The following is an 18889-nucleotide window of genomic DNA, read 5'->3' on the forward strand; positions in this document are numbered from 1 at the left end:
CCGAAAGGGAAGGGAAGTTTTCCAGGGAGAGTCTCCTCCTGGGTTTGGTGGTAACTGCGACTCAGTCTTTTTTGGACACAATGTTTCTGCTGACTCCTGAAAATTTTCCACTTGAATGTGCAATGAAGCGGCGGCGACGGCGGCAGCAACAGTCCTGGAGAAGCGGCAAAGACGACCGTGCCCTTTTTCATCTTTAAGAAGAAGGAGCGAACCCCCCGCCAACGGCACAAGTCGGCGCAGACCCGGGCCGGCCTCGGGGGTACCCGGCGCCGGGGGACGGCGGCGAAAGCAGGGGGGTCCGGGCCGGCTCCGGGCTCCGAGGCGGCGCCGGCGGCGGCTCTGCCCGCCCGCGCTCGCTCCGAACTTCTGGCTCCCCAGCGCACCCCGTGCAACGCGCCCGAGGGTGTGTGCGTGTGCGCGCGTGCAGGCGGCGGGAGAGGGGGCGCGCGGGGGGCGCGGAGCGGCCGGCCGGGCGCCTCCAGGGCCGCCGCCGGGGGCCGCCTGTTGCTGCGCGGGCTCCCAGCGCGCGGCCCAACTTGGCGTCCCGGCAAGTCGCGCGGCGGCGCCCAGCCGCTCACCTCGGAGGGGGCGCAGGGAGGCGGGTGTGGGGGCCCGGCCGCGGCCCTCCGCGTGCCCGCCCGCCGTCGCACACAAAGCAGAGCCCGCAAAGAAAGAGCGGCCCGCGAGGGACGCGCCGCCGGCCCCCCGCACCCCAGCATCCGCCCCGCGCGCCAACTTACCTCGGCCCAGGGAGCCGCCGCAGCGCCCGGCGAGTCCGAGGCAAACTTCGGCGCCGCTTCCCCCGCCCTCTGCTCGGTGCCCGGCTCCCTCCCCGGCTCCCGGTCCCCGGGCCCGGCCACCCCACCCCTGCCTAGCACCGCTCCTGCCCCGGGGCCGGCTGGCGCGCTGGGCTGCTGCCCGCGCTCCGGGCAAAGGTGGAGGGGTGGGGGGGCGTCACTGCATGGCCTGTCCCTGGACGCGGCCGCCCCGGGCCCGGGCCCCGCCGCGCGGAATGGCCCGCAGGGTGGAAGCGAGTCTGCAAAGTGCTTGGTGGGCGCCCGCGGCGGGCGGCGGGGCCGCGGCGGCGGCAGCAGAGGCTCGGCTCGGCTCAGGCGGCGCGGCGCGGCGCGAGCGATGCTAAGAATGTTCGGAATGAGGACAGGAATGAAATGAACGCCAGGACCGAACTCGCTCCGGAGGGGTGGGGCCTCGGTGACGTCATGCGGCTTGCCGCCCGGGGCTGGAGGCGGGGCCTGCCGCCGCCGGTGACGTCATGGGGAATCGGGGCGGACCGGCGCGGCTGCTTCGCCGTTGGGGCGCGGGCTCTCGGCAGCTGGGCGGAGTCTCGCGCCCACGGGGGAGCGTGGCTCGCGCGGGAGCCGCCCTCCGTCTCCCGGCGCGGGCTCCGGGCTTTGTCCCGAGCCGGGGCGGGGCGGGGCGGACGGGAGCTGCGCGGCTTGGAAGTCCCTGCGCTCGCGCGAAGAACTCTGGAAGCCTGGGTTCCTTCCAGGGGGCAGGCGCCGAGGCCGGAGTTGCGCGCGGCGCGCCTACCGTGCCTCAGTTTCCCTAGTCCGGGACGCGGAAGTGCGAGTGGCTGCGTTGAGTGCTCCCGGACTCGCGGAAGTCTGCAAGTGTGGGGAAGTTTCCTTTCTGGTGATTCAGATTGTTGCTCTCGAGCGCGGTGGACGCCGTCTCCGGGCCAGATTCCCAGCCTGCCATTTATTTCTTCTCTTCCCTTTCACTTTTATAAAAGTTCACAGCTCTCACTCAAGTCGAAATCTGTCTTACTGTTGGGAAAGGAAAACCTTTAGCCTAGCAAAGAAGGATAATTACAGAGTTCGTAATAAACCTGCCCTGCTAGCAAGGTCTTCTCCAAGTCAGTTAAAAAACTGAGTTCACTCATCTCTGCCGGTTGTACTTTTCAAAAGTAACTTCCTAAACTTTAAAATGCTGCATCCGGCGACTTTAAGTTAGCCCTTTCTTTATTGAGAAACTTCATTTCATTAATAAAGGAATCATTTTAACCCTGCCATTGGAGGTAGTGACGCAAAAGTGACATAGACCCAGTCGGTAAATCAGAAAACGGGTAAAATCGACCCACTGGGGACAGAACCGTCTAAAGTTTCGGGTGATTGTTATAATTATTTAACAAGCTGCAAAGCGGTTCCCGCACAGTGGACCTCATTCCTTCTAGGCACTTGGCTCTCTTTTCCAGCTGAGGCCTCAGGATTAAATGACAGAACACATTTTGTGCCCGAGGAATCCCTATATCCCTCTATATGGGTAACTGAGGGGACTAGACTGTGAGTTACTGCAACACATTTCTACAAAACATAACTTTTACTAATACATTGTTTTCCTTCTTTTTTTTTTTTATTTTATATTTGGAGACAGGATCTTGCTCTGTCACCTAGGCTAGAATGCAATGGTGCGATCCGGGCTCGCTGCAGCCTCGACGCCCTGGAATCGAGCCATCCTCCCTTTTCAGCCTCCCAAGTAGCTGGAACTACAGGCACGCACCACCACGCCTAGCTAATTTTTAAAATTTTTTCGTAGAGATGCAGTTTCACCATGCTGCCCAGGCTGGTCTCAGACGCCCGGGCTCAAGCTGTCCTCCTGCCTCGGCTTCCTGAAGTGCTGGGATTACAAAAGTGAGCCACTGCACCCAGTCTTATTAATACATTTTTAATTTCAACTCTTGAAGTAATCGGAGTAACAAGCAGTTGTAAAAAATAATAATAAATCGTTTGTTCACTTTGCCCAGTTCTCCCCACTGGTAATGTCTTCCAAAACTCTAATACAGTATCACAATTGGGATATTGACATTGATACGATCCACCCATGTTATTCAGATTTCCCCAGTCTTCCCTGTATGTATTCGTACGTGCCTGTATTTAGGTCTATGCAATTTCCTGACTTGTGTAGGTACCACCACAGTCAAGTACAAGTGCATTTTATTTCTAATTCATAGGCAATGATAAGGTAATACAGTGAGGTTCACAATAATGAACCCAACCACCTTGGCACTGGTTTTTGGAAATGTGTTAGAAAACACATAATTAATTTGGCATTAAAACTGTACTGGTCATATCTCTCTCCAAATGTCATCTTCTAAAAGCACCAGATAAATTTCGATGGCAGTGCCAACCAGTTAGTAGGGTTTCTAAACCACTATTTGTTGGCCCAGTATACCTGGGCACCTTTCAGACTAGTTCCTGTCTTATAGCCACTTTGCAATACAATATCTCCCCAATTCCATACTGAATTAAGGAAAAATTCCTTGGCCTGGAATCCAAAGTTCTTTATGACATGAGTGACTTTTTGACCAGTATTTTCTCCAACTTCTCCTGTGTGTATATTTTTTGAGACTCACCTTAAAAACCTCTTCCTCCGGGAAGACTGCTAAACTAAATATTTCCTCTCTAGGACCCTTGAAGCTCCTTGCCCCAGATATGCTTCTTGTATTCTGTTAGTTACTAGCATATGTGTGTTACTGGTGATGCCTACCTATCTGAGCCCCTGGAAAGTGGTCTGGGTCTCATGCAGCTAAGTATGCCCTGCCCAGGACATACAAATGGGAAGTGACTCTCATTGTCATCTCTCCACTCTTCCAAATGCTTTCACTCTCCTCAGCCACCTTGATCAATGCATAGGACCAGTGCACGGATTTAGGGCCCCAGCACCTAAGGGCAGGAACATTAACTGCAACCTGCTAAAATGACAGCAGATACCATATACTGCATCCATGCTTAGCACTTGGCATTTTACATTTGCCATCTCAATTAGTTCTCACAGAACCTGTGTAAAGTAGTAATTAGTACCCCCAGTTTACACAAGGGAAAAACTGAGATGTTAGGGAGGCTATATAACTTGTCCATGGTCACATAGCCAAAAGAGAGTAAAGTCAGAACCTGAATTCCTTCTGACTCATGTTTATAACCTGTATTCATAACCCCTGACCTCTACTGTCACCAAAGCTGAAATGAATATAAATCAAAGCAGTGGAATGCCAGGCACTGATCTAAGTACTTTCCAGGTATTACCTCATTTGATCGCCACAGCCACCCTATGAGGTGGTTACTGTTATTAGTCTTATTTTATAGATGAATGAGCCAAGGACCAGAGAGATGAAATAACTCGATCAGGGTCATATATTTAGTAAGTGCAAAGCAAAGATTCAAACTCGGGCAGTCCAGCTTCAGATTTCATGCTCTTAGCCTCCCACTGATCTGCCCACTGCAATGAAGGCAGAAGATCAACGTCCACAGGGGTGACTTACCTGGAGATGTAACAATCATGTATATCACTAATGATACAAAAGGGTTCGTTTCCCCCCACCAGTTCTTACCAAGAAAGAAGCTGAAACTGTCCATTTAGTGGTAACAAATCATGCTGAGACAAACTGAGTCAGCCTGAAGCTAGGAAGGATAGCCAGAGCCAATGGGTTAGAATTGACCCTAAAGTTGCACCTGGCTCCAAAAGATATTGCTTTGGAAGACAAGGAGAGATGTATTAATAAGGATGATACTAGTCACCTCATTTCTTTTTTTTTTTTTTTTTTTTTTTTTGAGATGGAGTCTCTCTCTGTCACCCAGGCTGGAGTGCAGTGGCGCGATCTAGGCTCACTGCAAGCTCTGCCTCCCGGGTTTACTTATGCCATTCTCCTGCCTCAGCCTCCCGAGCAGCCAGGACTACAGGCGCCTGCCACCATGCCCGGCTATTTTTTTATATTTTTAGTAGAGATGGGGTTTCACCATGTTAGCCAGGATGGTCTCGATCTCCTGACCTCGTGGTCCACCCGCCTCGGCCTCCCAAAGTGCTGGGATTGCAGGCGCGGGCCACCACACCCAGCAGAAGTCCCACTCTTAATAATACACCAAAGAGAGACTCAGATGCATATGCACCAGGACACATATGCAAGAATATTCATTGGACATTTTTGTAATAACCCCAAACAAGAAACAACTGCAATGTCCACTAGTGCTAGAAAGGATAAATGAATTGTGATATAATCATACAGTGGAATACTATACAGTGATGAAAATGAATGAGCAACAGCTACATGCAATGACATGGGTGAATCCTTAAAATATACTGAGTAAAAGGAATATGAAATAAAGTAATCCATATAATACAATTATTTTTATATAAAGATTAAAAACAAGGAAAATTTAACAGCATTGTTTAGAGATACATATTTAGAAAGAAGAAAAAAATTCAATGGAAGAACAAGAAGAATGACCAACAAATCTGGGGTAGTGGTCATCACTACAGGGAGGGTGTTGTGATGAAGAAGGAAAACACAGGAAGGGGGCTTCTGAACTGCTGGCAATGTTTATTTTTGCCTGGTTACATCATGAATGCTCACTATAATGATTCACGAAGCTATGTATTTATTTTAAACACGCTTTTCTACTATTGTATTAATATTACACAATTTTGGGAGGGGGAGACAAGGTCTCACTGTGTCAACCAGGATGAAGTGCAGTGGCACCATCTTGGCTCGCTGCAGCCTCAACCTCCCAGGCTCAAGTGAGTCTCCCACCTTACCCTCCTGATTAGCTGGAACTACAGGCATGTGCCACCACGCCTGGCCAATTTTGTGTGTGTGTGTGTGTGTGTGTGCTACCCTACTGGTTTTGAACTTCTAGGCTCAAGTGATCCTTTTGCCTCAGCCTCCCATAGTACTGGGATTATAGGCATGAGCCCCCATGCCCAGCCACAATTTTTTTTCAAAGTTAAAAATACATGCTGAAGAGAACTATCAATATTCACATACCTCCCATGCACCAAGGACTTCACTTGGTTGTGAGTCCTATCCCTTCTTACATTTTCATAGTTCTTTCTGTACACATTATTCCTCTCTCTTCCAGATCTTCAGCTTCACTCTATACTGGATCCTTTTCATCAGCATTTAAATAAATCTCTTTCCCATCTTAAATACAACAAAAAATAACCTTCTGTTGTTCTGGCCTCATGCCCAGCTACTGTCCTCTCTCTTCCCTTTCATAGCAAAACTTCTGAGAGGAATTGTCTGGCCTCATTGCCTCCATTTATTTACCTCCTACTTATTTCTCAACCCTCTCCAATTGGGCTTCTGCACCCATCAGGAATTGCATTCAAACAGTGGCCGTTCTAGCCTTTCATGAGTGTAGTTAGTTCAGTAGGCCTTTCATCTACCATCTTACTTGGATTATTTGACATTATTAACCACCACCTCCCTGAGACAATCTGTTCATTTAATTCCTACTTCTCTGGCTGCTCTCTCTCATTTTGCTTAGCTGACCTGGTCCCCTCTAGCGAGCCATGAATTTTGTAGTTCTGGATCTTAGGCTTTCTTCTAGTTTCACTTTATATCCTGTCTCCAGCTGAGCTCATTCACTCCATTGGTTTCAATTATTATTTTTTCGCTGTTGTCTTCCAAACATGCACATGTGATCCATCTCTCTCTCTCTCTCTCTCTCTGGAACTCCAGATGTATATATCTGATCTCTTACATGATACCACCATCTGGGTATCTCAAAAGTATCTCAAGCAACCTGTCCAAAACCATAATCTTCCACTATAAACTTGGTCCTCATCCAGTGTTTCCATCTCTGGGAAATCAGCAGAAACCTAGAATGTTAGGCTTGATACCTCCCTACCTGATGAATACCCTTCAAGAGTGTTCTATCATGTTTAGAAAAAAAGTCCTTTTTAAGGCCCTTAATGATCTAACCCTCCCCTACCCCTGACACCTTTTCAAGCATCTTGCACCTCTCCCTCCCAACACTGTGTTCTTCCCAAACTAGATAACTCCTAATTTCTCAAATTTATCATTTGCCCACAGGGCCCTTGTTTGTATTGGTATAGATCCTTAGACTATTTCTCCCTCTTCTTGAGCTAATTAATTCCTCTCTTCCTGTTATAAGTTCAAATGTTATTTCATCAAGAAAGTCTTTACTGATCCCTCAGACTTTATCTCCTGGTTTTCTATTGTGCTAGTTGTCTAATGCTGGGTAACAAATCTCTTTAAAACTTAATGTCTTAAAACAGTAATAATCATTTATTATTTCTCACAGCTTCTGCATTTGGGAATGGCAGGGCTGAGTGGTTCTGGCTTGTGGTCTCTCCTGAGATTGCAGAGGTCAGCGAGGAATGCATTATCTGAAGGTCTGATTGAGACTGGAGTTTCCACTTAAAGACTGCTCACTCATGTAGCTGGCACGTTGGTGTTGGCTGTTGTCAAGAAGCCTCAGTTCTTCTCTACATAGGACTCTCTATTTCCTAGGCTTCCTCACAACCTGTTGACTTGATCTCAAAGTTAAGCATTGAAGGAGAGAAAGAGAGAGAGGAGCAAGTGAGTGCATGGAAGAAAGCTGTATCCTTCTGTATGAATTAGCCTCAGAAGCCACATAGCATCACTTCTGCCATATTCTATTTGTCAGAAGTGAGTCACTAAGACTGGATCATATCTAATCAGAGAGGAATTAGATTCTACCTTATTCTAAAAAGAGGGAGAGGAACAGCATAAAAAAAAATGCAAGTATACTTTAAAAATCACCTCACCTTTACTCTCCTTTCCTGAACTTATCACAGTCTGTAATTTTACATAGCATATAATTATATTGTAAAGATATAGTATATACTCACGTGATTATTTGATGAATGTTTATCTTCCTGCTATGGTTTGAATGTGATTTGTCCCCACCAAAACTCATGCTGAAATTTAATTGCTAAGGTAACAATGTTGGGAGGTGAAACCTTTAAGAGGTGGAGCTTAATGGGAGGTGTTTAGGTAATGGGGACAGATCTCTCATAAATGGCTTGGTGCTGTTCTCACAATAATGAGTTCTTGCTCTCATTAGACTTGATCCATTCCTGCAAGAGCAACTTGTTTATAAAGCGAGGACACCTTGCATGTTGGGCCCCTTCAAATTTGACTCCCCCTTTGAACTGCTACTATTATGACACAGCAGGAAAGCCCTCACCAGAATCCAGCACCATGCTCTTGAACTTCCCAGCCCACAGAACTGTGAGCCAAATGAACCTCTTTCCTTTATAAATTACCCAGCCGTAGGTATTCTGTTATAGCAACACAAAATGAACGAAGACATTTCCCATACTAGAACATATGCTTTTTTGAAACAAGACTCCTATCTGCTTTGCCCACAATTTTATCCCCAATATTTAACATAATACCTGGTATGAATACATTCATGTGTAATAAATATAAATAAGTTATTAACTATGTATAACACCCAGAACAGTCCTTTTAGGTAGGTATTGTTCTTTCCATTTTACAAATGTTAAATGCAAAGCCAAAATGATTAGATAACTTGTTTCTGAGCCAAAATTTGAATCCAAGTCTCTCTGATTCTAAGCCAGGATAATTTCTATGACTCCGGACTTCCTCTCTATGACCACAAAAGAGGAACTGGAGCTGCTTTGGCCTTGGTGAAATGGTCTCCTGTGTTTCCATATTTCCTCATCAAGCATCCTTGGGAGCTAATTCTGCTTTCCAGATGTGTGGATTTAAGGACAGGACTGTCCTTAAGATGAGAGAATACTCAGAATCTAGACATGAAAAAAAAAAAATTCTCCAAAACCGTCTCCTCGTGAACAAATTCACAAAGATGGCAAAGAGAAGAGAGTGTGGAGTTTCTGAAACTACAAACTTACTCTTGTCAGGGTCCACCAGAGTAGTCACTGGGAAAGCTGGTGCCTCTCCACAGCAAAATTTTCTGTCTGGCCTCATGCATCCTTCACTCCTGTAGAAGTTCGTATCTCATTCTTCACTAAGGAGAAAGAGACCATTCAAGAGCTGTTCTATTATTGAATGTGGCCATTAGTCTCCTGTGGATATTTAAATTTAAAATAATTAAAATTAAATAAAGCTTAAAAATTCATGTCCTCAGTTAACACTAGCCACACTTAAAGTGCTCAAAAGCCACATGTAGCTAGTACCTACCATATTGGAAAGTGCAAATACAGAACATTTCTATCATCACAGAAAATTCTACTGGATGGTGCTGCCAAAGAACCAAGGTAATCCTAGCCCCTGAAAATTTCAGTGTCATGAAGGAAGGCAAAACAAAGAGCTGGAGAGTCACCATCTTCTCTATGAATGGGAGGGACTTATCCACCCCACAAAAAAAAACCAGCTCACTTGTAAAAAATCGTCCCTTAGGAGTTCTGGATATGAATTCACTTCTGCAGGTATGTGCTCTCTCATCAAGATTTCTGCTTCTTTTCCATCTGTCCTCTGAACAATCAATCACACTTTATTTATTTATTTATGAGACAAGAGTCTCACTCTGTTGCCCAGGCTGGAGTGCAATGGCATGATCTCGGCTCACTGTAATCTCTTGAACCGCCTCCTGGGTTCAAGTGATTCTCCTGCCTCAGTCTCCCAAGTAGCTAGGACTACAGGCACATGCCACCATGCCTGGCTAATTTTTATATTTTTAGTAGAGACAGGGTTTCACCATGTTGGCCAGGCTGGTCTCGAACTCCTAACCTCAAGTGATCCATCAGCCTCAGCCTCCCAAAGTGCTGGGATTACAGATGTGAGCCACCATGCCCGGCCAATCAATCTCACTTTAAATAACTACCATCATTCTCTAAACCAGACTGTTCATCACCTCCTGTCCTGAACCCACTGAGCCATGCCTAGCCCAGGACCGGGAAAATGCATCATCTACCCTCTTCTCTGCTTCTAACCAGTCCATCCCTTCCCTTAGGCCAGGCTCCATTCCTCTTGTCTCAGAGTATGTGATTTCCCTCCTTCTCAAAGGTAATTCTTCCCCCAACTTCTCCATCAACATATGTGTTCTGGATTCTATGCCCTCTTCACCTCATTGGAAAATGCTTCACTATTCTCTCTCTCCCTGTCTATCATCTTCCATCTTTCTCTCTCCAGTAGGACTGTCTCTTCAGCCTTCAAGTATGCGTAACTTTGTTGCAGAACATAACTCCCCAATATTGTTAGTAACTTTAAATGACCCTTTGGGGTCACCATCCCATTTCTTCTTCTTTTCCCTATCAATTGGCTCTGGGGAGTTATCTATTAAAAGACTCTAAATCCTCATTTCCCACCTAGAACCTGGCTCTCATCCGACTCAGTTTCATCCCATTTAATAAAATTTGTTCTGGATGTACACTCAGGGTTCTCCACGACAGGTCCTGGGTCTGATGACTTCTTCTTCTTCTTTTCCTTCCTTCCTTCCTTTCCTTTCTTTCTTTCTTTTTCTTTCTTTCTTTTCTTTCTTTCTTTCTTTCCTCTTCTCTCTTCTTCTTTTCTTCTTCTCCTCCTCCTCCTTCTTCCTCTTCTTCCTCCTCCTCCTTCTTCTTCTTCTCCTCCTCCTCCTCCTTGTTCTCCTCCTCCTCCTTCTCTTTCTCCTTCTTCTTTCTTCTCCTTTCTGCTTCTTTTTTTTTTGATATAGGATCTTTCTCTGTTGCCCAGAGTGGTGCGCATTCACATGATCGTTGCTCACTACAGCTTCAATCTCCTGGGCTCAAGCAATGCTGCTACCTCAGCCTGAGTAGCTAAGACTACAGGCATGCACCTCCACAGCTGGCTATTTTTTTTTATAGAAACTGGGTCTCACTATGTTGTCCAGGCTGGTCTTAAACTCCTGGTCTCAAGTAATTCTCCTGTGTCACCTTCCCAAAGCACTGAGATTACAAATGTGAGCCATCATGCCCAACCTGGTCAAACTTCTTATTCATGTTTCTCTTTGTCACCTTCTAGCTACCTCATCTCTTCACTTTCTACCACACAAATCTAAAGCATTCTGTCCTGGCATCTTTATTAAAAGTATTTCTTTTGCCAGAAATCCTTGCTGCATGTACATTCCATCCATCATTGGAGGATGAGCTCAAGTCCCTACTTCTCAATGAAATCTTTCTGACGATAAAGCCCGTCATGCTCTCTGCTTCCCCTGGCTACCACCACTGAGTACAGACTGCCTGCTGCTACTGTGTGTTGTATATTTATATTCTCTCCCTAGTTGAATTTCAGAGTGCTTCCTGAAAGAAATTAGCATTCACATCTCTGCACTCCGAAGAGACTTGAGATGCAGAATTTTGTGCAGAGTGGATATTCAAATATTGAATGATTGAATATCCCAGCATCTGACATGGAGTTTGACATATCCCAACATCACTTCCATACCTCAACATCACTGACATATCCCAACATCACTTCCAAAGGGGCCAGTGGTAAATTATGTAGCACTATTTTAAATAAACCCCTCAAAGAAATGCTATAAAATAGAGACTGTCACCACCATTAGCTATGTAAGTACCCTATGGATGAAGGTGGTGCATAAAAAACAGTACACCTCTGGCTGGGTGCGGTGATTCATGCCTGTAATCCCAGCCCTTTGGAAGGCTGAAGGAGGGTGGTTCACCTGAGGTCAGGAGTTTAAGACCAGCCTGACCAACAAGGTGAAACCCCATCTCTACTACAAATACAAACATTAGCCAGACGTGGTGGCACACGCCTGTAATCCCAGCTACTCAGGAGGTTGAGGCAGGAGAGTTCCTTGAACCCAGGAGGCAGAGGTTGCAATGAGCTGAGATTGCACCATTGCACTCCAGCCTGGACAACAGAGCAAGACTCCACCTCAGGATTGAAAAAAAAAAATAGTACACTTCTTTGGAAGATCCTGAGATGACCAGTGTGGATGGGTGCTCGGAACTGCAAAGAGCTGCACAGCTGGCAAGCATCATTGCTATTATTCATACATTTTGATGGGTCAGGGGAAAAAAACCTGTGCTTTTTTTTTCTCCTGATTTAGGAGGAAGAGAAGGGCAGGGAGCAAGAGTAAAGGCTCTGGAGCTCAGCAAGACTGGGTTGAATCTCAGCCTCATTGTTTACTCGATGTGTAAAAGCAGGTAAGTAATTTATTTTTATATTGTAGAAAAATATTGCTGGTCTGTTTATGGGCATTTAAAATAAAAATATGACTAATATAATAGTCTGTTTATATATATTTTTAAGTATGTGTCAATATATAGTACATAGATATATATGCACAGAAAAAGGACCAGAAAGCTATATGCCAACATATTGACAGGTAATTAGATAATAGGTGATTTTTAATTTTTTTTTTTGGTCCTTTTCTGTGTTTCTCAAGTTTAAAGCATCATGAGCTAAGCGTGCTGGCACATGCCTGTAATCCCAACATTTTGGGAGGCTGAGACAGGTGGATCACTTGAGGTCAGGAGTGGCAACAAGGTGAAAACCCATCTCTACTGAAAATACAAAAAATTATCTGGGCATGGTGGCATGTGCCTGTGGTCCCAGCTACTTGGGAGGCTGAGGTGGGAGAATCACCTGAGCCCATGAAGTTGAGGCTGCAGTGAGCCGTGATCACGCGGCTGCACTCCAGTCTGGGTGACAGAGGAGACCTTGTCTAAAATAAATAAATAAATATAAAGCATGGTGACTTTTATAGAGAAGGTCAGCTAAGAAATGATCTGCATTAAATAACTGCACAATAAAACCCCTAAGTATCTATGTTTTAAGCAAGTTTTTTGTTTGTCTGATTGGTTGGTTGGTTGGTTGTTTGGTTTGGTTTGGTTTGGGTTTTTTTGAGACAGAGTCTCACTCTGTCACCCAGGCAAGAGTGCAGTGGCGCTATCTCGGCTCACTGCAAACTCCACCTCCCAGGCTCAAGTGATTGTCCCACGTCAGCCTCTCCAGTAGCTGGGACTATAGGCGCATGCCACCATGCCCGGCTAATTTTTTTTGTATTTTGGTAGAGATGGGGTTTCACCATGTTGCCCAGGCTGGTTTCGAACTCCTGAGCTCAGGCAATCCACTCACCTCAGCCTTCCAGAGTGCTGGAACTACAGATGTGAGCCACCGTTCCTGGCCTGTTTTAAGCAGTTTTAAGCAAAATCCAAAGCAGAATTCTGGGGGAAGCCAGGCATTATATCATGACACTCAAACAGCTCTGTGGAGAAGCCCACCTGGAGATAAACCAGAGCCTCCTGTCCTCCATCAGCATTGACTTGCAAGCCATGTGACAGCTACCTTGGAAGTGGATCCAGCAACCTCAAGAGAGGTTGCCCCCGCTGCCCTCAAGTTCATGTACTCCCAAATTCCTGACCCATAGAAACTGTGAAAGAGAATAAATATTGGTTTAGTCCATGAAGTTTTGAGGTCATTTTACTTGGCAATTGCTAACAAATACGGGCTTGTCTGCTTCCCACTGACTGCACTCAAGTTCCTCATCTTTGCCAGGCATGTTGCTATAATGATGCTGTGTTCTTCTGATCGCTTTCTGTCACGTCCTGCATGATTTCACCTTGTCACAGTATTGGTGATGTTAAATTTGATTACTTGATTAAAGGAATATGTGTCATGCTGTGGAGTCGGGAAGTTATTCTATGTATGTAATTAATAAGCAATTTGTGGGGAAATACGTTGACACTGTGTAACTGTTCTGTGTGTTATCAAATTTTCACTATATTCACTTTTTTTGAGACAGGGCCTCACTCTATCACCCCAGGCTGGAGTGAAGTGGTATGATCACGGCTCTCTGTAACCTTAAACTCCTGGGCTCAAGCAGTCCTGCCTCAGCCTCCCAAGTAGCTAGGACCACAGGTATGCAATGCCATGCCCAGGTAATTTTTAAAGTTTTTGTAGAGGCAGAGTTTCACTATGTTGCCCTGGCTGGTCTTGAACTCCTGTACTCAAGGGATCCTCCTGCCTCAGCCTTCCAAAGTGCTGGAATTAAAGGCACGAGCCACCTTGTCCGACCTATTCATTGTTTTATATCTGTATAAATGTTTGGACTCATATTTTATTCAATGGGTTATAATCCATTAGTATCATTATTTATTTTTATAATCAAATCATGCCATATTTGGCCACTTTTTTCTCTATACATCCATATATATCAACAGCCATAAATTTATGTTGGTACCTCCAATTCGGCCAAACCTTGGATTCATTCTAGTTGTGTCTAATTCCCTTCTCCAACAGTGAACAAACTGGCTGCCATTATTCTTTTTTTTTCTCATAAGTTATTGGGGTGCAGGTGGTATTTGGTTACATGAGTAAGTTCTTTAGTGGTGATTTGTGAGATTTTGGCGCACCCATCACCTGAGCAGTATACACTGCACCCTATTTGTAGTCTTTTATCCCAGCATCCTACACCCCAGTTCCCCAAAGTCCATTGTATTATTCTCATGCCTTTGTGTCCTCATAGCTTAGCTCCCACATATCGGTGAGAACACATGATGTTTGGTTTTCCATTCCTGAGTTACTTCACTTAGAATAATAGTCTCCAATCTCATCCAGGTTGCTGCAAATGCCATTAATTAATTCCTTATTATGGCTGAGTAGTATTCCACCATATAAATATACCACAGTTTCTTTATCTACTTGTTGATTGATGGGTATTTGGGTTGATTCCATGATTTTGCCATTAGCAAGATTAACCAAGAAAAGAGAGAAAATCCAAATAATCTCATTAAGAAACAAAACAGGAGATATTATAACTGACACCACTGAAATACAAAAGGTCATTCAAGGTTACTATGAACACCTTTATTAACATAAACTAGAAAACCTAGAAGAAATGGATAAATTCCTGGAAAAATACAACCCTCCTAGCTTAAATCAGGAAGAATTAGATACCCTGAATGGACCAATAACAAGCAGAGAGATTGAAATAGTAATTTAAAAATTACCAACAAAAAAAGTCCAGGGCCAGAGGGATTCACAGCAGAATTCTACTAGACATTCAAAGAAGAATTGGTACCGATCATTTTGACACTCTTCCACAAGATAGAAAAAGAAGGAACTCTCCCTAATTCATTCCATGAAGCGAGCATCACCCTAGTACCAAAACCAGGAAAGAACATAACCAAAAAGAAAACTGCAGACCAGTATCCTTGATGAACATAGATGCTAAAATCCTTAACAAAATACTAGCTAACCAAATCCAATATCATATCAAAAAGATAATCCACCATGCTCAAGTGGGTTTCATACCAGGGATGAAGGGATGGTTTAACATATGCAAGTCAATAATGTGATATACCACATAAACAGAATTAAAAGCAAAATCATATGATCATCTCAATAGACGCAGAAAAAGCATTCAACAAAATCCAGCATCCTTTATGATTAAAACTTCCATTATTCTTTTTTTGTTTTGTTTTGTTTTGAGACAGAGTCTAGCTCTGCTGCCCAGGCTGGAGTGCAGTGGCATGATCTCAGCTCACAGCAACTTCTGCCTCCTGGGCTCAAGCCATCATCCCATCTCAGCCTCCTAAGTAGCTAGGACTACAGGCATATGCTACCACAACCGGCTAATTTTTGTACTTTTTTTGTACAGATGAGGTTTCACCATGATCCCCAGGCTGGTCTTGAACTCCTGAGCTCAATGATCTGCCCGCCTTAGCCTCTCAAAATGCTAGGACTACAGGCATGAGCCACTGTGCCCAGCCTCATTATTCTTAATGTGTATTTTATAAATGTCTTTATCATAAGCAATTTCTCTTCACCACACCCTGCCCTGCTTCCCCTACAAGGATGCCATCATTACCCCTCTTCGGTTCTGATATCCACACTGGGGACATCCTTTTCCAGCAATATGGGCGGATACATATGGCAATGACCCTTTGTATCAGTTTCCATTGATGTGTGACCAACCACCCCAAAACTTAGTGGCTTAAAACAATAATAATTTATTATTTCTCACAATTCTGTGAGTTGGCTGGGAGATTCTGCTTCTCTTACTTGAGTTTATTCATGGAACTACATTCAGTTAATAGATTGCAGGGAGAATGGCCATTTTTAGATGTCATCACTCCCATGTGTGAGATCTCAGCTTGGATGGCTGGGATGGCTCAGCCTCGCTCGTCTAGACTGTGGTCTTTCATCTAGGACTTGTTCATATGATGTTGGAAGTTTTCAAGAAAAGCAAAAACGAAGCGGAAAGGCTTCTGAAGTCATACAGTGTCTCTTATACCACATTCTACTGGTCAAAACAAGTCAAAGGTCAGCCCTGATTCAAGGGGTGGAGAAATTGTCAACATCTCTGGATGATAAGAGCTGTAACATCCAAGTCACATTACAAAGGAGCACTGACATAGGGAAACATAATTCACTGGGGACTATTAGTGTAATAATTTACCATACTTTCCCAACTGAGCCATAAAAATGCAACTTTAAATGTATTTTTTAAAAACACACATCGTTTTAATTATTTTTCTGAACTAGAAAAACTATAAGGAATCTACAGAGCCATAAGTAATGTTAAAGCAGGAACCCTGAGAGATGAGCAGCTCCTAGAAAACCCTGCCAAATACTAGAGAACTGGGGCTCCTGCCTTCACAGCCATGTGATGCACGGAGAACAGAAAGCAAAGCCAAAGGCCACTAAAAGCAAAAAATCAAACCTGAGACCCTTATGTAAAGCTGGGACCCCACTCTAAGGGCAAGGTGAATGAGAAAAACAAACTGCAAAAAAAAGGAGACAACATTAGCTGGGTGTGGTGGCGTGCGCCTGTAATCCCAGCTACTCAGAGGCTGAGGTGGGAGAATCGCTTGAACCTGGGAAGCAGAGGTTGCAGTGAGCCGAGATCGTGCCACTGCACTCCAGCCTGGGGGACAAAGTGGGACCCTGTCTCAACAAAAAGGAGACAACAAAAAACTTGTATACATGTCTTGACCTTGGTGTTGGGTGTCAGGGAAAATAATCATCTGAAAATTTGTAACCACAAACTGATCATCAAATGATTTTACAATGATTCTACAAAAAGAAAAATGCAAGCTGATGATACTATTTAAAGTGGTTGCTTGTTAGGCTGCTAGTTGACTGAGAGACATAAATATAAATCCTCTCTGGAATAATGCATACTCAATCCAGGCCTCCAAGAACTCCCACAGATAAAGTTCCAACAAAAATGAGTAACTCACTGTAAAACAAAATCACAAAACATACTAAGAAGCAAGGCATCATCCACAAGAACCAGCAGAAAAAACAGAATACAGAAATAGGAACTTTACAGCTACAGATAACTGGAATATAAGACATGGACACTGAAGTAATTAAATTTAATATGTGCTATGGACTGAATTGCATCTCCCCAAAACTCATATGTCAAAGCCCCCGTCCTTAACTTGACTGTTTTTGGAGTGAGGAAGTAATTGAGGTTAAATGAGGTTATAAGGATAGAGCCTTGGTCTGAAAGGATTAGTGTCCTTCTAAGAAGTGACACTAGAGAACTCACTCTGTCCCTCTGCCAAATGAAGACAGAGTGAGAAAGTTTCTCCTGCAAGCCAGGAAGAGAGGCTTCATCACAAACCCAGCAATGCTGGCACCCTGATCTTAGAATTCCAGCCTTCGGGCTGTGAGAAAATAAACGTATGTTGTTTTAAGCCAGTCTATGGTGTTTCTTATGGCAGTCTGAACTGACTAATACAATATAATTAAATAAATATAAGACCAGCTTAAAGTATGAGCATGGAATAACCAGGCAGAATTGAGAAAAGTTCACATAGAAATTCTTAAAAATAAAAATTTAATTATTGAAAATACAAAACCCATTTGAAGAAAGTCAGGTTATACCACTGAAGATAGAATTAGTGAACTGGATGATAGATTGAAGGACTTTTTGAAGGAATGATGAACAAATATATTTGTAAATATGTCACAAACTCTAAACAAACATGGTATAAAATTTAAGAAATAATGTCCAGTTTGTGGAGGAATCCTGGCCTAAAATTAAAATACTAGATGACAACATCATACAAGGTAGGGGATGAGTCCGTGGAGCCTAGGGTCCTTTATTGCTGGTCTCCCAACAGCCAATTCACCCCTTCCAGTATCCACTCCGATTAGATCATGCAGTTATTTTGCACTAATTTAATCAGATCCATTCTAACCTTCTCCCTTTAACTTCTATATTCCAAACCCCCAACCCAGCACCCCCAGCATCACACTTTCCTCCATAGCCTAGTTGCTACTGGTGGATGTCTGTGAATGACTAACAAGGCCTGTTTGGTCAGTTTTTTCTTTAAGTATTAAAAGGCTTAATCAGGCCCCTGCAAGGATCAGGTTCTTAAAATCATCCTTATTCCAAACAGTTCTTTTTAATTTTAGAATGCTATTTTCCTTTTTGATTATAAAATGAAATGTGTTAATTATATTAAAATTTAGAAAAGTAAGAGCAGGCCGGGCGCGGTGGCTTATGCTTGTAATCCCAGCACTTTGGGAGGCTGAGGCAGGTGGATCACCAGGTCAGGAGATCGAGACCATGGTGAAACCCCGTCTCTACTAAAAATACAAAAAATTAGCCGGGCGTGGTTGTGGGCACCTGTAGTCCCAGCTACTCGGAGAGGCTGAGGCAGGAGAATGGCGTGAACCCGGGAGGCAGACCTTGCAGTGAGCCGAGATTGCTCCACTGCACTCCAGCCTGGGCAACAGAGCGAGACTCTGTCTCAAAAAAAAAAAAAAAAGAAAAGAAAAGTAAGAGCATAAGGAAGAAAATTATTAGCACCCATTGTATCATATCATAAAACTAACCACTCAATATTTTTTGAAATGCTAAACTGTCTTAAAATACAACTAGATTAATAAAACAGTTATATTTCCACTACTCAGAACTGAAAATTGCTAATATTTTGTCATAGTTACTTCTAGACAGTTGCTTACATTTTCGGAGCTTAAGATATCTTTGTTTATATGAGAAATAATCATTATCACAAAATGTATTATAAAATATTTCAAGTTCATCATATTAATTACCGCTATCATATAATAATGTAATGGCAAATGAAAAGAGTTGTGCACATTTTAAAAATACACTTGAGAGTTTTATTATTATTTTATTATTTTTAAAATAAAATATTTTTGAGCATTTGTGATTATGTAAAAAAGTTT

At 44.0% G+C, this 18889-nt stretch overlaps 1 protein-coding gene across 6 annotated transcripts in view; it reads right to left on the bottom strand.

Annotated features, from left to right (window-relative positions):
- TEAD1 (TEA domain transcription factor 1) overlaps positions 1-868 on the bottom strand; it is a 269563-nt gene extending 268695 nt beyond the window's left edge. For 4 of the 6 annotated variants that reach the window (XM_024254985.3, XM_024254984.3, XM_063711253.1 and 1 more), the window contains exons 1-2: positions 741-867; positions 2-154 (exon numbers count right to left, since the gene is read on the bottom strand). The gene's annotated coding sequence lies outside the window, so the exon portion shown is untranslated. Of the gene's footprint in view, position 1; positions 155-740 lie in introns of all 6 variants that reach the window. The other 2 variants (XM_024254988.3, XM_054524634.2) reach the window with 1 other exon arrangement.
- Between the last annotated feature and the right edge of the window lie 18021 nt (positions 869-18889).

This window comes from Pongo abelii, chromosome 9 (assembly GCF_028885655.2).
Source record: "Pongo abelii isolate AG06213 chromosome 9, NHGRI_mPonAbe1-v2.0_pri, whole genome shotgun sequence".
NCBI classification, from domain to species: domain Eukaryota; kingdom Metazoa; phylum Chordata; class Mammalia; order Primates; family Hominidae; genus Pongo; species Pongo abelii.